Source organism: Eleutherodactylus coqui, chromosome 6, assembly GCF_035609145.1.
Source record: "Eleutherodactylus coqui strain aEleCoq1 chromosome 6, aEleCoq1.hap1, whole genome shotgun sequence".
Lineage (NCBI taxonomy): Eukaryota > Metazoa > Chordata > Amphibia > Anura > Eleutherodactylidae > Eleutherodactylus > Eleutherodactylus coqui.
The window spans coordinates 134311225-134336210 of record NC_089842.1 but is presented as its reverse complement, the minus strand read 5'-3'; positions in this window follow the sequence as shown (position 1 = coordinate 134336210).

The following is a 24986-nucleotide window of genomic DNA, read 5'->3' as shown; positions in this document are numbered from 1 at the left end:
ATAAAGCAGTTACTCGAGTTAGCATCGCTCTTCTCGAGTAACTGCTTACTGGTCTGAGCAGGCTCGGGGGGCGGCGGGGTGTAGCAGGGGGGAGAGATCTCTATCACTCTCCCCCCGCTCACCCCTGCTGCCCCCCTGAGCTTGCTTGGACCAGCAAGCAGTTACTCGAGAAGAGCGATGCTAACTCGAGTAACTGCTTTATCCAAGCATGCTCGCTCATCTCTAGTTATAATCACTGCGTATTGCGTGCACAAAATGCCACGCAAATCCTATATGACACAGGCCTAAAGGACTTGAGACAAGCAAAATAAAAGACCTTGCCATTTGGATGCTAGCTGACCAACATTCAGGTTTGAGACTTTGCACATTATAGCATATATGTCCCTTCTTTACCTCCAACCCTGTATGCACTAATTGCAGACTTTTTATGCCCCAGTAATGAGCTCATCAGCCTCACCTGAGCTGTCCGAGGTCCATCTGGAAAACCCCTACTCCAAGAATGCGGAATTGCAGATCCCACTTCAGCCTTCCCACCATTCCTAAAACAGAATGCAGGCCCAGAAACAAAACTTAGCAATAGTTTCAATATACCAGAAAACCAACAATTCGGAGACTTTTATCTCACCCAGATTAACAATCTGGATGAGCTCTACTCTCCCTCCAGTATTTTTTGCTGCGGGCTCTCAACATATTTTACTCTATACAAAGCACATTTTAATTTCGGTTTCCTTTCAGTTTCAGGGCCCATTTGCAGCAGTGTTAGCAACATTATTACGAACACTAGAAGAGCGATGTAGAAGGTGCACGTTCAATACAAAGGTTTAATATAGAACTGGAATTTCTCCTCCAGTAAAATTATATTTTTTGGTGTAAATCTCCATGTATTAAAACCATATATTTGCTATTCGTGTTTTGTTGTCGCACAATAAAGCGCATAAACTGGGAGCTCAGAGAGGATAAAACTGTGCACATTTCATCTCTGTGACTTGACATTGTGTTATATGAGTCACATTTTCTCTGTATACAGTCATATGAAGAATGGGATGATATGGAAGAATTCATATGATGAAGCAATATTTACTTCACTATAGACTTGGTGCATAAACTTGGTTTGCTTTGTTTGTCACATATCATTGCGGAGTATACTACATACCAGACATGTTTTACTCTTCACTGTCAGAATGACAAAATCATACATAAAAACATAGTAGTCTCTGAAATACTGTAGCGTCGTTCTACACTGAAAGCAGAAACAAGCAAGGGCAAGCGTTCAGTAATGCTGCTAGCCATCCGGTATGGAGATAAAGTCATTAATACTCTGGGTAAGGTCCACATCTTACATCACAATGGACATCTCAGGGGGTTTACATGAGCCAGAGTGGATATCGTCTGACAGACTCAAGTTACTGATGAATATTATTGACTGGTTTTCATTTGTATATCCACCGCCAGCTTACCTCCTCTCTCCTTCCCTCCAGCTGTTTGCAATGGGAGGGGGCAGGGCGGAGCAAAGCTCCCACCCCCCTTCCTGCTCCTTGTCTGCAGGCAGCAATGGAAGGTGGCAGGAGAGGGCGGAGCTCCACCCCACCCCGCCCCCTCATATTGCAAACAGCTGGAGGGTAGGAGAGAGGAGGTGAGCCGGCGAGCGGGAGGTAAGGCGGAAGATAGCTCAGATGGTAGCGTATATTGGTTGGCCGTGAAAACGGCGGCCGATATATACGCTCATGTGAATAAGCCCTATGGGTGGGTTCACACAGGTGAGAAGATTGTGCATTTTTTGCCTGCTGCGATAGTAAAAAAGCAAAATATGAAACCAATGATTTACAATGGTTTCATTCCCATCTGGGATGTTTTCACTGATGCGATGTTGAGAGGATAAAAAAATCTCTGCATGCTCTATCTTTCTGCGATGTGCCAGTTTTTATTTGCCATGTATTCCTATGGAGACTTATTTTTATCACATCGCAACGCTACAAACGCGCGTTGTGATTAGACTTTTGCAATAAAAAGTCGTGTGATTTTATTGCAGGTGGCAGCGATGGGAGACTATTCTCCAAAAAAAGCATCGCTGATGCTCACAAATCACAGTGAATAAAGATGCAATTTTGCCGCGATTTTCTCACGTGAAATCGCGATTGTCCGTGTGGAATTAGCCTAAAAGTATATTTTTTCAAGCAGTCTTTCAGCAACAAAATCAGCTATCTGGGTTTTCTAGTTTCCCAGAGATTATATTTTTATTTCCTTTCAACATACAGAGGAAGCAAATGTTAACTTGACATTTAGGCCTTAGTCAGACGGGCGTTTTTAGCCGCGATTTGCGCATGCGCATGCGTCCGTCGATTTTATAAAACCATTGCTTTGCAATGGTATCAGACACATGAGCGCTTTTTATGCACTCGTCCGATAAATTCTAGAACAAAAAATCGCAGATCGCACCTATCTGCAATCTGCGATTCCCGTTCTCTTCTCTATATGCGCTCAATGGGGCCGGCGGCAGCAGCGCCGACCCCATTGAGAACATATAGAAGACAAATCATTCTTCTCTGCCACAGCTGTAACAGCTGTGGCAGAGAAGAACGATGTTTGCCCATTGAATTCAATGGAGCGGCAATACAGCAATACATTGAAAGCAATGGGCTGCCGGCGTGCGCGGGGTGAATTGTCGGGAAGGGGTTAAATATATAAGCCCTTCCCTGCAATTCATCCTAAAATGTGTTAAAATAAAAAAAAATTGTATACTCACTAGAGATGAGCGAACACGTTCGGCCCCCCCCCCCTTTTTTCGCCCGAACACCGAACTTTGCGAACACCTCGGTGTTCGGGCGAAAAAGTTCGGGGGCCGCCGTGGCAGCGCGGGGGGGTGCGGCGGGGAGTGGGGGGGAGAGGGAGAGAGAGAGGGCTCCCCCCTGTTCCCCGCTACTGCCGCCCGCGCCGCTGCGCATCTCCCCGCCCCCCGGCGGCACCCGGACACTTACGCGCGAACACTGCAGTGTTCGCTAAAGCCGGTGTCCGGGTGCGGATGTGTCCGTAACGGACACGTTCGCTCATCTCTAATACTCACCTTTCCGCTGTAGCCGGAGTCCAGCCGCGGCCGCTGTCAGTTCTCCTGAACTGCTTCTCGGCACTATTCAGCCGGCGGGGCTTTAAAATCCCCGCCTGCTGAATGATCTGCCTCTGATTGGTCGCAGCCCTGACCAATCAGAGGCCGGTTTCACTCACACACCCATTCATGAATTCATGAATGGGTGAGTGACTGCTGCCTCTCAGCGCTGAGCCAATCAGGGGCAGGTCTGACTCACATCCATTCATGAATGGGTGTGAGTGAGGCATGCCTCTGATTGGCTCAGCGCTGAGCCAATCAGGGGGCAGGTCTGACTCACACCCCCTTCACACCCACTGCAGGACGGCCGCGCGGAGCTCCGGCTGCCGGGAGAAGGTGAGTATACAATTGTTTTTATTTTAACACATTTTAGGATGAATTGCAGGGAAGGGCTTATATATTTAAGCCCTTACCGACAATTCATCCCGGGCTCGCCCGCAGCGCATTGCTTTAAATGGAGGTGGCTCTATTGCCGTCTCCATTGAATGCAATGCGCTGGACAGCTCCGGCCCGTTTCTAATGAAACGCGGCTAGGAGCAGATTTGCGGGCGACTTGCACGCACCAGTCACGAGATTTGCGGATGCGCATCCGTCATGCGATCCGCAAATCGCGCAAAAAAACGCCCGTCTGACTAAGGCCTGAAAGTGTTATAACAACAGCTACAGTGTACAACAATACTTTAAATCAAGTTATTACATTGCACCAGTCATGAAAATGATTGCAACGTTTGTAAATTGGCTGCCTTATTGAAATGTAGTTGCTTAATCATTTGCAGTTATTAAAGATAGTTCCTTATGCGGGTGTTAGTGATTTTCGGTTTGCGGAAACGCGCTGCGTATTTCTGTGACTGAAATGCGCTTGTGCCCATGTAAACGAGGCCATAAACTTACTTGTCTTGCATATCTTTCTATGATACTATGTCTCAGTGTCCTGTGTTCGCCATTAGTGTAGTATAGCTACAGCAAGACCTTCTTTGGAATTAGCTACAATTTCAGATGTTGACATTTATTTCTCTTTGAAGAATGTCTGGTTTTTTTGGCAGCAAAAAAATAAGGTTTTAGGTAGTCTTCTTAGACTGCCTTCAACGTTTTATCCCCGGAAAGTTTCTGAGTTGATGATGACTACTAATACTGTATTATTTTTATCTAGGAATCTAACTTAGGACTAAGCAGTAATGTGGTCCTAAGGGCCCATTCAGAAGGCCATATCTTTGGTCCATGTATTTCACGGACCTATTATAGCCAATTTGGCTACATAAACAGGTGCTTTTTCATATGGACCAACGGTCTGTGTGGAAAAAACTTGCAATATATCCTATTTTCATCCATCAGACAGCAGGGATCAGACAGCACACGACTGTGTTTGTGTGTTGCCTGATGCAAGTTGTGCCCAAGAATCTCAGGTCCAACTTGCATACGGCTGTGTGAATCCGGCCTTAAGCGTGGCTTCACTCGGGCGTGTTTTTGTGCGTGCATACGCGCGCACAAAAGCACACGTCTATTACAACACATGCATTCCCTTTGGTGTGTTCCCATGTCGTGTTTTACAGGTACGTGTCTGTAAAGATAGGAGATGCGTGCACAATAGGGAATGCACACATTGCCTTCAATAAAGCCCGGCTGCTGCCAGCGGCTCCATTGAAGGCAATGGTCTGCCGACACCCCGTAATTGTTACATATAAGCCCTTCCCTGAAAACCAAGAATCTTAGTGTAAAAAAATAAATAAATAAATACCTGTCCGCCGATGTCGTGTCCCCGCGGGGATGAAGAACACATCTGCCGCATGCGGCAGATGTTTCCTTCATTCCCGCGAGGAAAAATAATTCCTTGCTGCACATCCCACATCTGTGACAGATGCAGCAAAGGAATTCTTCATCCCTGCGGGGAATAAAGAATTCCCTACCACAGCTGTCACACATGACAGCTGCGGTAGGGGATCCAGCTGCTGGCATCCTGTAATTGTTTTTTAGGGAGGGGCTTTAAATATAAGCCCTTCCCTGAAAAACAAAGAAAATTGGTGTTAAAAATAAAAATAAAAAACTTACTCACCTCCCTACAGCTGTCGGGGCTCAGCCGCGTCCTTTCAGCACTGTCCCCAACTCTTCTAAGCAGTTCTTTCAGCAGGTGGGGATTTAAAATCCCTGCCTGCTGAAAGAGCAGCTTGTGATTGGCTAAGGCGCTCAGCCAATCAGAAGTTGCTGTCTGTGATTGGTGGAGCACCTCAGCCAATCACAGGCAGCTCTCGCTGAATGAATTACATATGTGGCATCAAAAAAACTGACAACATAGTTATATCAGATCGCTAAATTGTGAGCACACAAATAATTTATGATACAGAATTATACACTTCAAATAAATATGTGCGAAGATACATATGAGTCAGGAAAGAAATAGCAACAACTACGATCAAGTACCAATATAATCAACCCCAATGGACCCAAAAATAGCTAATGCTTACCCTGACTCATAATGAAGTCTATGATCCATGAACTCCAAACACAAGGCTAGAACATAGACTTCATTGTAAATCACGGTAAGCATTATCCATTTTTGGGTCTATCACACACTATTATGATTGGACTCATGCTTGCCAGGACCTGACGAAAACTCCCATAAGGGTTGAAACTCATTATATGTTGGACATTATTCTCCAGTGTCAGGAGGTTTTAAAGTTGGTCTTCCATACAGCAGCGACATTATTGGTGTTTTTCTATGGATTCTATTGTAAAGGGGGAAATTACTTTTTCTCGAAACTATAGAATCCCCACAGGAAATTCACATCATCATGGGTAACAAATTCAATACTGAAATTAATTGACTCCAACACCTCACTGAGTCCAACACCGATAACCCCTCATATCGAGCATTTACTATACCTATAGTTATTCACAAAACAAGTTAATTCTGCATACAAATGTCTCCGAAGCCTTGAACTTTATGAACCTGCATTTCTTGGTCTGTGTGCCTGTAGTAGGATTTCTTACCCTTTAAATGCAATCATTTGAGTACCGCAATTAAACATATGCTTATTTCTCCTTCTCTATAAACCTAAGAAAACATTTTAAGGACTATATAGCAGTGATAAAATTGTACTGGCTGCAAAAGGCAATAGCCTGAAGTGAATTTGAAAGACTTTGGTGACCTCTACTAAGATATTCAGGGAACATTATTTGAAAATCGCTGTATTAGGAGAAAGATTTTCTGCCAGGCTTTCATGACCTCTAGAAAGGTGTCAAATATTTTATTTCGCAACGGAAACGACTTTCAAATGGAAGCAAAGAAATAAATTATTCATTAAAAACAGAAATGCCATAAAATAGGAATATTACTCTGCCTTACTAAATAAACACATTGATAAAAATGTTGCAAGGCTTTTCTGACGTAAAGAAATGTGTGTTCGGATATGATGAAACAGAAATCAGGTGTTCCATGATAAATGGCCTGCCCACACTAAGCAGCTTTTATAGATTACTTCCAGCCAAACTTTGCGCTCGGAATACTTTTTTTTTTATTTGTGCCCATCCACGTAATCCTATTTACTTAAAGAGCATGTTCTTGAGTCGTGTATTATTTTCCTCTAGAAGCAAAAGGCAGTTATTGTGTTTGCTTGGCAACCTACATCAAATTTGTTATGTGAAATTGCTCCTCAGTGCTCAAGGTAAAAAAGAATTACATTAAATATGAAATGTTATTAGCATTAAGTAAGGAGGTAAAGGAGATATCTGTGAGTGACACCATTACAGAAAAATAAGATGGCCAACTTGTAATAGGGTCATGCGAGTCCAGAGATGTCTTAAATGAACTGCAGGCTTCCGTGAATATGGAATTTTAAGTGTAGGATGTGTCATATTCAAGCATCTTCAATCTGTTGCCACAGGAAACACATTAAAACCTAAGTCTCAAGAATGATATTTATTCTGCAAACAGGATTTGGCCTTCATTTATATTTTAGCAGAAATTATATTTTACTTTTATATTTCCCATATTCTCAATTTATTCTCAAGGTTCCGTTTTATAATTTTATGAAGACAAAATATACATCATTGTTGCAAGTAAAGGAATAATTAGACGAATACTTATTTAAGTTACTCCATGTCACTAATTACCTGAAGCCTGTGTACTTGATTTATGCGGAGCCTGAAGTCTGTTTGGGAATCATAAGGAAACAGAAGGAAGAAGTAACAACTTTAACATTTAATAGAAATATGAACTGACTCCACAATCCACTGGGTTTAGCGGGGAATGAGATGTATGCTGTTCTCAGGAAAATTACTTGCCATAAGCTTGCATATTACCACGATTTCCAGTGTAAGTCTACAGATTTCTTTGTCTTATTCTTCTTTCGTTTTACCGCTTCACAGCAAATACTGGATTGTGGTTGATTTACTTACTAGATTAGCTAATGCATATGAACTGGAAACTCAACCAATTGGGAATATGACTGAATAGTATTGCATTACAGTGACTGCCATACTTTGACCATATAAATAATAATACTGCCAGGTAATGATTGTATAACACCATCCTACAGTGAATGAATAATAGTAGCGCATAGTGAAATAATAATGTTAGGGTAAATAATAGCCCCCCGCAGTTCTGGCATCCAGGAAGAACTGCAGCCTAATCTACAGTTATGGTTTATACATGTATACCACGTCTGTGATGTTTTCTTGGTGTGCATTTAAATAAATTAGTACACCTGAGTTGAAAGGGGTTTCGGTCCGAGTGTAAAAGGATACCCAAATGTTACTTTTAATTTTATTAATTGCATGGATGTTTCCTTATATGGTAACTTTTTATGACTAAGATTGCCGAATGTATGCATCCATTTGGTAGTACAACGTGGTATTCTACCCAAATGGATGAGAATTGATCTTGGGGAGATTGAAAATAACATAAATCAGCACTTTTTGGTCATGTAGAAGAAGTTATCTCCAGGCGAGAATTCCAAATATAACAGAGGTTGTGAGTGGCAGTAGTACTCAATTAATAAAGAACTAGAAAAGACATGGGATGATACATTTCTGGTGTTTCACCTTTATTTACTGATTTATTGGTTTTATTGGTAAGGATGTTAATAGGTTAAAGTTCATTATGTACAATAAAGGAAACAGAAATGGATGGTACATATATCCAGAAAATATTAAACATGCTGACGACACAAAGCTAGGAGGGATAGCTAACATTAGGTAAGAGAAGTAGAGTATTCAAAAAGATCTAGAAAAGCTTGCACAGTGGACAGCGACTAACAGAATGGTATTTAACAAGGAGAAATGCAAAGTCCTACATCTGGGCAAGAAAAATGAAGAAAGTGCATACAGAATGGGAGGAATTGGGCTAAGCAGCAGCACATGTGAAAAAGACTTGGGTATACTAATAGATCATAGACTGAACATGAGTCAACAATGTGATGCAGCAGCTAAAAAGGCAAACACAATTCTGGGATGTATTAAGAGAAGCATAGAGTCTAGATCACGTGAGGTAATTATCCCCTGCTACGATTCACTAGTCAGACCTCATCTGGAATACTATGTCCAGTTCTGGGCACCCCAATTTAAAAAAGACATAGACAAACTGGAGCAAGTTCAGAGAAGAGTTACCAAGATGGTAAGCAGTCTGCAAACCATGTCCTATGAAGAAAGGTTAGTGGATCTGGGAATGTTTAGCTTGCAAAAAAGAAGGCTGAGAGGAGAGTTAAAAGCTGTTTACAAATATCTGAAGGGTTGTCACACTGCAGAGAGATGAGCCCTATTCTCATATGCACAAGGAAAGACCAGAAGCAATGGGATGAAACTGAAAGGGAGGAGACAGATTAGATATTAGAAAAAACTTTCTGACAGTGAGGGTGATCAATGAGTGGAACAGGTTACCACGGGAGGTGGTGAGTTTTCCTTCAATGGAAGTGTTCAAACAAAGGCTGGACAAATATCTGTCTGGGATGATTTAGTGAATCCTGCACTGAGCAGGGGGTTGGACCTGATGACCCTGGAGGTCCCTTCCAACTCTACCATTCTATGTAAATCCTGCACTGAGCAAGGGCTTTGACCCGATGACCCTGGAGGTTCATTCCAACTCTACCATTCTATGATTTAAGGATATACGCATTTAAGAAGGTGATAGAATTTGTGACTATGTGCGACATATTATTTTCAGTTTTGTATTTAATTTTGTCATGAATGTCCATAAAGAGTCTACTGCATATATGAACAACTCTACATTGTGGAAATCAATATATACATAGTGAGACATATGAGTAGGACAATACACAGGTATACTTAAGTTGCCATATTGTATCATTAAAGCTATGTTCATATATTTGAAACATAAGTCCCAATGTTCACTTGCACGCACGGATTGCACTTCTGCGGTATTCGTGCATGCCCGTGGACAGGGAGGGGAAAAGACAGTTTCTTACCTCACTATGCCCAGTGCGGGTCTCCTCCATCATGGCCGGATCATCTTTCTTCACCATGGTGGATGTATCTGGGCGCACCAGACGACGTGCCTGATGCATATGCAGTTCCTCTTTTCAATCTCCTGCTTTCCCACGGATCCGCGGCACGTCCACAGTGACAACTGCGGGCAGTCCATGGATCAGACGGCAGTCCATGGATCAGACGGCAGGATCCACAGGAAAGTTGAGCATGCTGCGACTTCTTCCCGCGCGTGTGATCCGCATGCTAGGGGAAAAAAAATCACATCTGCATGCTTTTAGCTGACTTGCAGACGCTAATGCATCCCTATGGGTGGCTTGATTTGCAGTTCCCCCGTGTAGATTCCGTAAATCAAATCCGCCCGTGGACATTGGGCCTAAATGCTACCCATTAATGTATATCGAATGTATCACATTACATATATAATATTTCCTTGCTTTGAAATATGAAAATCCAATATAAAAGGAGTTAAAAAAATATAGCTGGAGAGATTATCAGCAGTAGAACAAGAAGGACTGACCATCACAGAAGGTCAGCAGTAAAATGACAAGGACTGTGGTATCCAGTATTTGCTAGTTGATCATTCATCTACCAAATATTTCTCTTTCAAAGAGTTGAGTGTCGATCGGAAAAAGCTACAACCCACAGCTCTTGTGTTAGGTTATTATTGGAATCTTTGATATTTGCAACTATCCAGCAAGAGACCAACTGGACACTAACATAATAATCATAGGCCAGGATCGAAAATCGTAGGTTTCAGAGATTGGGTGTATTATTAAATCTCTTACCGATGACAGAAACAGAAAAGGAATCCAGCATTTGCAGCAGTAAAGCCACAGCTTTATTTATGTCCCCTTAAACATGATAGACCAGCTGATGCTTATATGTTTGAGGCCAGTATGGGCCTTAGCCATAGCATACATTAGACACATCTCAGACACAATGAAAAGAAAATGTTTACTGATGCTCCATTGATTATTATGCACGAGAATATGGCTGCAGTAGTGTCACCCTAAAACCAACAAGACATTTAAGTACCAGTATATTAGTAGATGCCATGGGTGCACAATAGGGTGGCCCAAAAAACTCAACTTTTAATTACAAAGCAAGACACCCTCTACTTTTTTCCTTTTAACAAAACTTTAGTTAGAGCAGAGTTTCGGGTTCTTATTTCTACGACAAGGTTGTGCTCAATGACCATGAATTTTCTGACTTTTTACTAATGACGAAGAAGAAAAACAACTGTTGCTTCAAGTCGTGGAAACAAATCGCAAGGCTGTTCCATCACACATTACCAAGAAGTCTGCTGTCCAGTCCTTAAGCCCTGACTGACAAGTATTTGTGCCATAATTCTAACTATTTTGATATATTTGGAGGTATTTCTGTAGGAACAGCACAAATGTGTAGATTGTCAGGACAAATGCCATTATCAATACTTAATGTTTTAAAGTATAGCGGTTCTTCTGCAAAAGCAAATTGTTAATATTAATGCTGTAGCTTGTGGAATTGGAAATCTTGCATGTAAGAGTTATTTCTCATAATATACATCAGTTTTGAGCCCCATCTTGCAGTTGGAATTTAAAGCTAAAACTTTACCCTAACATTACTGTTAGCAGATGGAACGAATTGGGAGGGTGTCTTGCTGTATAGTTGCAACTTTATTTTTTGCCATATCTCTATGGACCACCCTAGTGCATAATGGCAAGGTGGTACAACACTTCAGTAGACTCTAATTTAGAAAGAGCTTTAATAGGATAGCACCAAAACACTTTTGGATTTCATGTAGACATCCTAGAGTTGGTTGTTCACATTTCACTTCCTGATAGAAAGCAGAAATACTGTGAGCATAAATGAGTATTTCTTATTCTAGTTTTTAATTAATCAGGATTGCAGGCACTAATAATTTGATCACACTGACCGGCAGAAAATGTTTTCTGTACACTGTATCTAGATCCAGTAAGGTTGGCTATTTTGTGATGTGTGGGTCGCAGGCTCGTCACCTCGCGTGTTGCAATGCAACCATATTGAGTTCTATTAGATTATGAGCTTACAGGGCTGAAAGCTTTGACTGTGTGGCCTATATTGTGGCCAAACGTCATCTGTAGCCTTAGACTTAAACCACCAACAAGTGAAGTGAATGACAATGTCACCAATGAAGGGGTGGGATATATTAGGCAGCAAGTGAACGGAGTTTCTGTGCCATTTACAGTACCCAGGGAGAGGATGGCACCAGCATACACTATGGGAAGAAGGCAATCTGGTATGTAATGCTTAGGGCAATTTTCTGCTGCGAAACATTGGGTCCTGGTGTGCATGTGGATGCACAGTGGCTCAGTGGTTAGTTCTGTTGCCTTGCCACAGTTTGTAAATGAACTCTAAGTTACCATTATCCTAAGGAATCATTCATTAACTTTGACACTAGTTTTTTTCTATGCTTCACAACTTTCATTCCTGTATTTCACTTTAACCTTCCTCCTTATATTTTGAATTTTCAGTCTTCAGCATCAGACAGCAGATCTGATTCTCTTGGGTGCAAATAAATTTTAAAACGAGATATTTTACAGTAAATCTAACTATTTTGCAGTTCACTTTGGTTACATAAATCCATTGCTTTGATTATGTATTCAACTCATTTTATGTCACTCAGTATATTTTCCAATCCGTAAATTGATATAATAGCTATATATATTACATTCAGATTTATGCAAGTCTAATCATTATTTCTGCACTGACGCATACTGAAGATACTGGTAGAAATAAATATGTTGTTTTGTGATTATTTCTTTTGCAGAGTAATTCATTATTATAACTTATTATGTACTCAGTTTTGCATATATGCAAATCCTTTAATATCTTGACATCTTTTTCTTGCTTCCAGATATTGATGTTTAATCTGTAATTTTACTGATGAAGGATTTGTGTGGCCTCGGAATGTCTAGCAGTTAAACAAATAACACTTCTGTATTGTATTCTTATAAGCACAAGGCTACAAGTTGTCTCTCTAATTAGGGTATATTCACACAGGTTATTTTTGCATGCAAGTTCTGTCCGATTGGAAAAAGGACAGAATTCACACATGAAAAGAAGCCATTCATTGCCATGGGTTAAAATAGACAATTGAGTCTTCTCTCGGACTTAGAGTCCAAGATAGAAAAATTGCAGCAAGTCCTATTTTTGAGTAATTCTTGTTAAAGAACTCACCTGTTTGTTATGACAGTGAAAGAAAATGCATCATTCTTGTATGCCATGCAATTTGCATGCGATTGTGATATGTTTTTTTTTTAATATAAATCTGTTTTTATTGAGGTTTTTTCTTTTTTCAGCAAATTGTCATTCAACATACATTAATATATAATACAGGATAATTCCATAACATAGTAAACATAGCCGGCTTTGTCTCCTGCTTAACTCCTACACAGAAACATGCCAACTCAGTAACTGCATCATTGGTCCTCTCTTCCTCCCCCTGACTCGCAGGGCGGCTTAGTTTATTAGCTTATGTACTTCTGAATAGACAAAGGGAGGACCAATCCCATGCAAGCAGTTGAACATAACGGGGGGATTGGATGTGTTGGGTGGGGGGGGAAGGGGGAAGGGATACTATGAATATTTGATGGGAAGCTACTGGCCGGTGGGAGAGGGGGGGGGGGTATTGGGGGGGGGGGATTTTGGTAGGGAGACTATCCTTCCACTCGTCCATCACCTTCTTACCACGACCCCAGCGTCTCGATCTTCCTCTCGGTACCATCATGTCTGCGGTGTTAAACGCCTGCATCTCTCCTCTATGTCTCTGTTATCTAATTTATATTTTTCGGTTTCCAGTTGCCACCTGCTAATGGCGCCCTGGTGGCCCTCCTGTGTTTATCTAGAGGAAGAGTCTCACAGCTAGTCAGGCTCCACTCAGGGGGCTGTAGCTCACACCTCCTTCTCAGCTACCCCAGATAGGCCACCGGGGAACATCATCCCCTAATTGGGGGTCTTATAGGATCCTATATCGCACGCTTCCACAGCTCCCATTTTTTGGTGAACCTCTCGCGAGTCCCTCTTTTCCAGCTAGTCAATTCTTCCAGGTATAAAGATTGGGAGCATACGGAGTTTGTATGTAATGATGGGAACTACATAAGATTTAATTATGTTTTTTCTCCCGAACAAGGATAGGTATGGGATGTCATATGATCTGAGCAAGTTTTTAATCTGGGAGAGGAGTGGTTGGAAATTGGTGGCGTATAGCTGTTCCACCTTCTTAGTAACTCTGATCCCCAGGAAGTCTATTGCGGTGTCGGTCCATGCCAGGGGGGACTGCGTTTTTATAATTTTGCTTGTGCCCTCAGGTACTGATATATTTAGAATGGTTGACTTTGAGAGATTTATCTTAAAGTCTGATACTTTACCGAAAGTCTCTAAGTACGCAATTAAGTTTGGTATGCCCCTTGCCGGGTCCGAGACCACAAACAGGATATCATCCGCAAATGCCGCCAATGAGAGTGTTTGATTCCCCACTGAGATCCCTTCAATCTCCGGGTGTTGCCTCACTCCTTGCAAGAGTGGTTCCAGCGCGAGCACAAATAGCGTCGGGGAGAGGGGGCACCCTTGGCGGGTACCATTGCAGATGTCAAAGGCGGGTGAGAGTGTGTTGTTAATTCTCAGCCTCGCATATGGGTTTCTATACAGTGAGAAGATTGCCGTAATTAGAGTATTTGGGAGGTTAAAGGCTGTTAGTACTCTCTGCAAGTAGACCCAATTTACCCGGTCAAAGGCCTTTTCTGCGTCCGTCCCTATAAGTACCATGGGGGTTTTGCGTAACTGAGCTATCCTTATGGCATGCAGAATTCTGTAGCTGTTGTCCTTCCCTTCCCTGCCTTTGATAAAACCCGCTTGTTCTCTATTAATTAGTTTCGGGATCAGGTCCTCCATTCTTTTGGCCAGAAATTTCGCCCAAATTTTTACGCCAAGGTTAATTAAGGAGATTGGCCTATAGTTGGCGCACATTTCCGGGTCTTTGTTCTCCTTGTGGATGAGAGTTACGTGGGCCTCTAGTGATTGTCTGGGAAGGCACTCTCCTTGGAGCAACGCGTTGAATAATTCTGTCAATCTAGGGGTCAGAGTTTCCTTGAAAATTTTATAATAGTGGGCTGAGAAGCCATCCGGCCCTGGGCTTTTGCCAGCGGGACAAGACTTAATCAGTTCATCTATCTCTTGGTACGTTGCCAGTGTTATCAATGCTTGTGCCGATTCTTCGTCAATTTTAGGGAGTTTAATAGTTTTTAGGAAGGAATCTATGTTGTCTTTTAGTGAGTCTTGCTCTATTTGCGTGGGATTTTTTCTCAGATTGTACAGATTTGCGTAGAATGATTGGAACGCGGTGGCTATCTCTCGGGTGGATGTTACTTTTTTCCCTGTGTGGTCTATGACTGCATTAATTTGGTTCCTGACTCTGGCTTTTTTGAGCAAGGAAGTCATTAGTTTACTCCCTTTATTCCCCTGTATGAAAATTGTTTGTTTTAGGAAAAGATGTTTTTTGTTAAATTTGGTTCTCAGTAGCAGTCCTAGCTCTCGCCGTTTGTTTGTCAGCTCTTCTAGGTTCTTCTTAGCCTGTGATATTTTGTTTATACGCTCGATTTTAGCGATTTGAGCTAAGAGAGAGTCAATCTTAAGTTGTTGGGCCTTTTTGGTCTTAGTGCCCAGCGATATGAGAATCCCTCTCATATAGGCCTTATGGGCCTCCCAGACCATGGGCGGTTTCTGCTCTTTTTTGTTGTTGTTAAGAAAGTATTCATCTAACAGGGTCGTTAGTTTGGCATTCTCTTCCTTGTTATCTAATAGGGACTCGTTCAATCTCCACGTCCACTCCCTGGGACCCTCAAAGCCAATTTTGATGTCTGTGTGGAGGGGGGCATGGTCTGATATAGAGATTACCCCTATCGCTGCTTTCTCTACATGTGGGAGGAGATTTTTGGATACAAATGTGTAGTCCAGCCTTTGATAGGAGGAGCGGACCCGTGAATATTATGTGAAATCTTTTGTTGATGGGTTGAGTGTCCGCCAGGCATCCAGCACTTCTAAGTCTCTCAGTGCCCTGGACACTCTGCTCAGTCTCCCCTGCGAGATCTGGGATCTACCTCCTGAGGCGTCCAGTAGCGGATTTAACGTCACGTTCCAGTCCCCCCCTACTATGATAGATCCGATGGCAAATTCACTCAGAGTTTTGATCTGTTTAGTTAACCATTCTGTTTGTTTTGTGTTTGGTGCGTATAGGTTCACAATGGTAAGCTTTACATTGTTTAGAGTGCCTTTTAAGAAGAGCGCTCTTCCCTCCCCGTTTGATAGTTCCGCTATAGGGACAAAGTTTACTGACTTATGGAATAGAATCGATACCCCTTTTGATGCCGAATGTGGATGGGAGCTGTGGAAGCATTGCGTAAACATTTTCCCAGGCAGGGAAAAGCATCTACCTCCCTTAAAATGTGTCTCCTGTAGGAGGAGGATCTTTGTGTTAAATTTTTTGACCAGCTGTGAGACTCCATACCTTTTCCTCGGCGTATTAAGGCCTTGCACGTTGAAGGAGGTGCATCGTGTGGCATCTCCGGACATTATGAGTAGAAAGAGTCGCTGTGGTCGGTGGGTCAACTGGTGAGTCCCTCAGGAAGCTCTAGGTGGGTTGTCTGTGGGAACAAAAGTAGGTTAAGCTTATTGAAGCCTGTATGTGGCCGGGACAGTACGTTTCCTTTCTGGAAGATAGGTGTCCATCTCAGGTGACCGTAACTGCTTGTTCTCTATTGTTACCGGTAAGAGGATGTTATCCTTTGAATTCTATGCGATTGGTGGCGGGGTGAAAGGGCATTAGGTGCCCCGAGTGTTGGGAGGGCGTAGGAGGTTGGAAGAGGTGGGGTGGACAGAGAGGGGTGGGCAGAGGGGGAATGGGGAAAACAGTAATAGTAATTTCCTCTCGCAGAAGGAGAGGTATACGAGCACAGGTATGTGCCCGTATCGGTGAGGCGAGAGTTAAATTACAGATAGATCAATTTAGTATAAAACTTTTTTCTTCTGTCCTGATCGGATAGAGACACACACAGACACCCCTTATTAAATGGGGGGTCTGCTAAACATTATAACGCTAAAAAATCATACAACCATATAACCATCTACTGCAGTATCAGCATCCGCGTAGACTCCAAGGCATATCGGGGGGGGGGGGGGGGGAACTTTCTCCGGTTCAGTCGTCCCTCTGAGCTTGCCTCTCACTGGAAAGGAAGAAATTATTGCAAGAAATTATTGCAGGAGAGTTTTTGTGTGTTAGGTTGATCTTCCCCCTCCCGGCCTAGCCTCAGAGTTCACTCTGCTGTCGGTCTGAGCGCCGGCAGTAAGGTATTAGAGTTAACTTCATGTGTCGGCTGTTACATCTTCTTCTCTGGGTTTTTTCTTCTGTTTATTCTTGGGAGATTTTGTCTGAAGGGCTTCCCTCCATTTTTCCGGGTTCGGCAAGGGTGGGAGATTAGGCAGCTCTGGGAGGGGCAGCCAGTTAGGGAGTTCGATGGGGTCTATCCCCAGGTGTTGCCAACTGTTATTCAAGTCCTCAGGTGTGCGTATATTAAGTCTTTTACCCCCATAGGTCACCCCTAGCCCAAAGGGGAACAGCCAGGCATACCTGATGTCTCTTGACCTCAGTGCGTCCAGTAGGGGTTTTAGAAGCCTACGTTTGGCAAGTGTGGTTGGAGCTAAGTCCTGGAAAATTTGTATTGGAGCTCCCCCGTACTGTAGGTCTCGATGCTCTCTGGCCGGATTGTGATATGTTTTTTACCATTTTAACTATTGGAGCCATAGGGGTTTTTTTTCCACACGCATGAAAAACACACGTACATCTATGCGTATTGTCCATTTTGAACATCAATATGCATCATACATACCTGAAAATCGCTGAAAAATTGCTGGTAAAGGAGGGCGATGTAGGTCAGATTTTCACAGAATACAGCTGTACAATTAGTCCTAGGACAATAATCGTAAGTTGAAAACATTGTGACTTGAGACCATAACTCTATGGAAAACTTCCAATTAGTTCTAGAGTCCAAAATGTCATCACAAAATAATATAGAATGAGAATTAAAGAAAATTAAGAAGGTAAGTAATACAGATACGGAAGGTCTTTACATATAAGGCCAGTTTCATACAAGTATATTATGATCTCATTTATGCACTCATGATACAGACGAGTGTCCCGGTCTGATTGCTGATCTAATGACCCATACTCATAAGCTTAGAACAGGTCACTTTGTTTTCACCTGGGCTGAAGTATCCAGCCATTTTTGGTCCTGTGTATTTTTCTCATGTTGTGGACTCTTATATAAGTTATAGCTTAAATAAAAAAAATAATAAGGCCTTTAATACTGTTGGGATAATCTGTTCACTCTTTACCTAAAGCTTTGTTAAATAAACTCTGTATTTGGGATGTTAAGTAAGAAATGAGATTGATTTTGGAAAATCTCAAGACCTCATGGAATAGATTAAAGCAATCCTCTAATCCTGAAGAAATTAAGCTGGCCACACCGCAGTCAATTAAAAATATAGCAGAAGAGGTCTGGAAGAGCTAAAACTCAGGCGCAACCAGGTGGTAGGTTGTAACTTAGATTAAAAGTAGGAATCATTTTTATTCAGAAACATCGAATGTGAGAACCAACAAGTGTAACGCGTTTCAAGGTTCACAGACCTCTTCATCAGACAGTTGGATTGCACATTAAGTAAATGCTTGAACAAAGTTCCTCAGGTTGTCAAACGGTGCAAAACACAGCAGTTTGGCTAGGGATGTCCAAGGACAACGTTTACTCTTTATTTTCACAACAGCTTCTGACACCTATTGTACCCCATAGTCATGTGACCCGAAGAATGCAGCATGCAAAGGCTGCTTGCTAATTATGTGATCTCAGCAGCTTAGCTTGTTCCTTAGACAGCTGTATTCAAAGTAAATTGAATAATGCCCAGTAAAATGTTGCTCCATATTTTTATTTGAATGTACAAGCTTTTTAAGTAGCAGACCCCCAAAGTAAACATGATTAGTGTGATCTACTTGGAAGAATCTAGAGAGGTTTTTTTCCTTCGTTGTGGATTACGCATCTTCTTTTCTCTTTCCACAGCATTTGTTATTAACCCTTTTCCACACATGGACTCATGTACTAATGTACCTCACAACTATTAACCAGTGATACACTAATTGTTAAAATAAATCAAGCAGCTAGGAGGAATTTTCGGAATCAAATGAAACTTTATATGTGTTATTGTAATGTGATTACAATATCAGAGGAAAAGGATAATTGAACACTTGAAGGGAGGCTTTAGTACCCTGTTGTACCACCTCTAGCTTGGATGAAAGATGTAATACGGGCAGGGATGGAGGCATACAGGTTCTGTAAGGTATCCTGCGGAATATCAGTCCACATTTCCTGTAACTGAGCCTTTGATTGTGGAAGTTAGTATCCCAAATGGTCCCATACATGTTCTATTGGTGATAAATCTGGCACTCAGCCAGGCCACAGAAAAGTGACAATGTAGTAGATGTATTCCTTTGACACCCTTGCTGTGTGCGGCCGAGCATTATCCTGCTGGAAAATGCCTCTTGGCAGCCCTGCCATGAGAGGAACACATGTGGCTGGAGGATGTCCAGGACATAAAACTAAGCTGTCATTGTCCCTCATATCACTACTAGGGGTGACCGACTGTCATATGCTATAGATCCCCAGACCATCACACCAGCAGTAGGGGCAGAGTGCCGATCCACAACAAAGACAGGGTTGAGGCACATACCTTGAACACAAACACGGCCATCATTGGTGCCCAAACAAACCTGGATTTGTCACTGAAGACAACTCAGTTCCACTCCACAACAGTCCAGTTTCATTGTTCACGACATAAGTGCAAATGGAAGCGATGGTGGGTGCGTGTCAAAGGCAATACACGTAATGGGCACTGTGAGACCAAATGTCCTTCAGGCAAGCACCTAGAAGTGGTACTGACAGACACAGAGGCCTGTAATAATGGTGCCATCTGTTTATGGATTGTGGACAATGAAACAGTTGGAGATGCTCATGATTTTTGGATGATGAGATGATCTTCTCTACTCGTGGCCTGTTGAAGGTGTTCTAAACACTGTCACCTTGTATGTGTGTTCTCACACATTCCCTTGTCCAAAACCTCCTAAGAATCTGTTCAGAATGGCCCAAGTGCTGGCAATTAATCAATGCCACCATCCAGCTTTCCAGTAATGTGCCCCCTCTCAAACTCTGTTACCTAGGTGAAATCTCTTCGATTGCATTGTAACGACATCTTTGGTGATCAACAAGTGGAAAAAAAGAGGTCTACTACACATGTAGCCACTGACAGCCTTTTTATAGTACAAGGATGGAACGAGCTTTAGGGCTGCAGGTGGCAAGACTGTTCATCTAATCACACCACAACTCTAATCATTTGCATATCTGTTTGAGATGTAACTGCATGCCGAGTTTTGCAGAAAAATGACAACTTTTTCTAGGGGCTTGATTTTTATTTGACAAAGGATGAATTCACAGTGGCGGAAATTTCACGTCTAGATTTCCTGCAGAATTTCTGCCCGTGCCCGCTGCCATAAGATTGCATTTGTTTATGCAATCCTAGACCGACAGCTGCGATTTGACCGTGTGAAAACTCACGCAGTAAACAAATCTATTTTTGTGCGAGCCTCGCAGAGGCCCACACGGAAACATCACCGCTGATGCGCTGGCTCTGGTCTACGCATGTGCGGCTGTTCACCAGCCTGCACATCACAGAGCAGAGAGAAGACGCCAGAGAAGGTGAGCCGCGGGTCACTGCAGGGGCACAGGTCGCATCCCGCTACAAGAATTCTTGCAGCGGGATCCGGCCCGGCCATCTGCATTCACCCAAAGAGTGCATGTTCAAATAATATACTGCAAATGACCAGTTGCAACTAAGTGTCACACTTTAAAAAACATTAATTTGTATTTTCTATCTCTTGTCTTGATAGAAACGTTCATTAGCCTTAGGGCTCCTTCACATGGGTGTATTTGCATGCATATTTGCAGGCGTAACACACATAGAGTAGAACTCATTGATTTCAATGAGTTCATTCATATTTCTGTATTTTGAGCATACATTTTGATTATGCAAAGAAAAACCCTGCTACATGATCAGCTTTTCCCCATAGAAGTCATTGGAGGGTGCGCAAATGTGTGTGCAATACAGAAGGAGATGGAAAAAGAACGAATCCACATTTAATTAGCCAAATGTACATGCCCTGTCGGTGGAAAAAGTACAATAAAATATATTGATACATGCGCAAAAAAGCATAGTTCGTTCTGCAAATGCACATATGCCTATGTGAAGGAGTCCCTATACTAAACTTTTGTGAAGATGGGTGGGAAGTATGAGTCCATCATCTCTCGTATCCATAAAAGAAAGAATATAAACAATACAATAAGCTCTTGATAAAGTTTTGATTTTGTGCGCTTCTTCTGCATAGAAAACACTGGTTTGTAATTTGAACCTATAAAATAGAAACATAGCATACATTAAATATACATGCATGCTAATACAAAAGTTGTGGCGCACTATTACATATATGGGAAATTCTATTTAATATGATATGCTGTTATGAAATAGTAATGATACACTCCAATCATAACATGAATGTGGTCTCTTAATGAATCATTAATGGAAAGTAAGATGAAGAAAAAATAACAGAAATCTTTTTATCTTTATATAATATGTCATTTGCATTTGGTATCGGCAATAAGCACTTGAAAATATGTGCCCATTGGGAGCAGTAACAGACTTCTGGCAGCCTATAGACAGACTGTCATGAAACCGTCTGTAGCTGGTAGGAATGATAGCAGAGTGTTTGGGAGGAATTTAATATTCTCAACCCTACAGTATCTTCGGCTTTCACACCATGTTTATGGGCTCCATCAGAATGATACATGTGGATAAGAATAAAGTATCCTTACACAAACTGTGGGATATTAACTGGTCTATATAATAAACTATTTGTGGCATCTATTATGCTGGTTTCACAAGTTGTGTTTTACAATCATTGTTTTCACTATTTTCATACACTGGATCTCAGAGAACTAAGAAAGAAGCCCTTCACTAGAATGTATTGCCAAAAACCATATATACTCAGGTTGATTAAAAAATCAGGGCCACCCGGAATATCTTCTGTATGAAAAAGTAGGAAACTCTGTAGAACACTTAGAGAGAGAAAGCTTTTTGGCTCTTCGGTGATGCCCGCCGGCCATCTTAGATTCAGCCCAAGAAACTTCAATGGAAAGGAGGTCGGGGGATACAAAAGAGTAGAATTTCATCAGAAATTGATAGGTGCAATTCATTTTTTCAATACCCGCAACCATTATTAAATTATGGATGGTGTAATGTTGAGCATTACACCATCCATATTTTGCCCACACTTCGGTGAGAGATTGTTTTCTGCTACACAGAAAAAGTCTACTTCCTACGCCCACACCACTCTAGGCTGTAATGGCTTCTTAGTTTTGCCTTTCTTCCTGCTGCTGCTAAAATAGTTCTTCTCAGTTATTGCAACCTGCTGTGACTTTTGAGAGAGGATGCAGCTGCAGGATAAATCACTAAAGTGATGGGGAGCCAAAAGGGATTTACTACTAAACCTGGCTACAGAAGACTATTTATGGTCCGGATCTGCTAACTGACCATTATTTCTGTAGACGCAAAAAACTCAGGAGTAAAAGAGGACTAACAGGCCAAAAATTGTAATTTAAATGTATTACTGAGTTGTATATTCTTACATTTCATAGTTATTGGTGCCAGCTTGTTTAAAGGTAAACTTATGCTTTAAAGGAATTTTTCAAGTTTTTGAAAAAATTGGGAGCAATCAGGAAATGGCTAAAAATAATACACTAAGTTATATTCACAGCTGTGATACCTGCCACTCCAATGGTCTTGCTCTCGTCCTCACTACCAGTCATTATTTACTTGGCTACAGCCATGTGTGACTGCTGCAGCCAATCACTGGATTCGGAGGTCTTGAGCTGTATACTATGGTCAATGATTGGCTGCAGCAGTCACATATGTATAGTGAATGTCACCACTGCAGCCAAGTACATACAGTATAGTATGGTGGTGACACGGGTAGGGTGTGGGATCAGAACAGTGACTATAAACTAGGTTATTATTTTTTACTGTTTCCTGTCCTCTGCCCAATTTTTCAATAACTTACAAAACTCTTTACGTTTTATGCCGTTCTGCTCTCACTTTCCTAAAATTAGATTCAAGCAAAAAAGAAAAACTTTATTGAAAATGCAACATTTTAACTGGTCCCAAGTGTTATTAAAACATTTATTGTCAAATACTCAATGTCTTACAAATGTCCCTCGTTAAAATATTGACTCTCGAAGAGAGCTTTAAAATCCCAAATAAGTCATGCCAAAGTTAAAGGACAGATCCATGCTCAGACATTTGCACAATTATATACAAATTGATGGCTCTAGATAATTTCACTATAGAAGTAAGTAGGTTTAAGTAAAAGGTTTACTTTTAAGATATGAATGTTAGGAAAAACACAATTAAAAGTACTGAACTTTGCTAGCCTTGAGAATAGAAAAGCAATTTATTTACAATTATGTTATATTGTACGTTGTGTTCTTTCTATGTGTGAATCTCAGTGTCACAGAACCGTATTTCCTGCGTATTGCTTTTATACGAATTATGTAAACCCCAGCGTACAGTCATTATTATTTCTCTAAAACGTAATTTTAACTTTAGTTTGAAAAGAACAAATAATTAAAATTAAAAACAGCAATAATTTTATTGTTGTATCCTAGTTTAATAGCAATTATGCTTTGCCAAGTCGTAAAAAAAGAAGAATATTCGTCTTCACGCAACACAGCAATATTTTGCACAGTGAGCCCTATTTTATTTATTATTAGAAGAATAAAAATATAAAAAATGAAATTACTAAACATTTTTAATATTGGTTTTCTAAGAATATGGGGAGATCTTAATGTACTTTTCCTGAATGACAGGTCAATAGTATAAGATCCCCAGTGTCACAAGCCTCTGTGCCTAATAGCTTCTCACACTACTAAGATTACAGGTTAAAACAAAATTGTGCAGTGGGATGCAGTATTAAGATGTTATTTTCCTCTAGAAGCAATATTTCTCTATAAAATGCAGTAGTGCTGTATAGAGGCTCCTTAATAAAGCACAAAAACTGGCTTTGGTGTATTTGCCAAGGCTCTATGTATAAGGCCTTGTTCATTGAGTATTTTAAGCCCTCATTAAGTTATAGAGTAACTTAAAAGTTATTTTCAGTTGTATTTTTCAAGTAGTGGATTAAAACTCTCTAAACTTATAATTCCAATAAACTTCTGGGGTTGGGTCCTGGGACAAAAAAATCACTGCGAGCGGCCATATTTATTGGTATACTGATACTAAGATACATGGGCGGGTATACACGACTTCCCAACAGCATGCGGACAGGCTAATTGCTATATATAGGGGAGGAGATGCAAAATACTGATGAACAACCAGCCACACACTTTCTATATATTGGTGAAGGATGGTCGCTTAGTATTATACTTGCACATGGATAAGGCATAGTAAGAGTGCCAGCCCCATCGATATGTGTAGTGCGCCATGCAGGCTTATAGCTTATTAATAAAGCTGCATGCGATAAAGCCTGGTGGGCTGCCCTGCACCTTAATAGTGAACCACACTGGTACTGACATCCTGGGCTCCCCCCAGCATCTTAAAGCTAGATTGCTTACTGCAAAGATAGCAATAAATACTGATAAATGCAATGTATTGGTTATTATTTCAAGGGTCCTCATTTTCTTGCAAGTCCCTATACTAACATTACAAACGAATCACAAGAAAGGGTCAAATAATTTCAAAAATTCACTGCCAGTGGCCATACGTACTAATATACTGATTCAAAATACAAGGGCAAGTATAGACAGCATATGCCTCAGCATGCAGACAGCCATTGCAATATGAAGGAGCATTGCACAGGTGAAAAATACCCCTAATGATTACTAGAATGATAAGGCACAAATGATCATCTCTAAGTATTTGGATGCAAATACATTTGTTTAACACATGAAAAGAAAAGCCAACAGAATCTAAGAATAAGGGGGAGCTCCAAAAGGACAGACTATAGTGAAAGCTTTAGATACAAACCTTATTTTTGTTTACAAGAGCTCAAATACTGGTCTACAGTAAACTAAAAAAAGTGATATAATAACAAGAAAAGTATCCAATATGTCTATCAAGGTGCACCAAAAGCATCACACAGTGTGCACCGCTGTGATAATTTTGACACATTTTATGCATGTCTCTTCATGATGTCTTTATTGTGGGCAGCAGCGATGCGATGCGCAATTTTCCACAAGAAAATTCATCGCTGTTGCTAAAAAATCGTGGGAACAAAGCTGCGTTATCG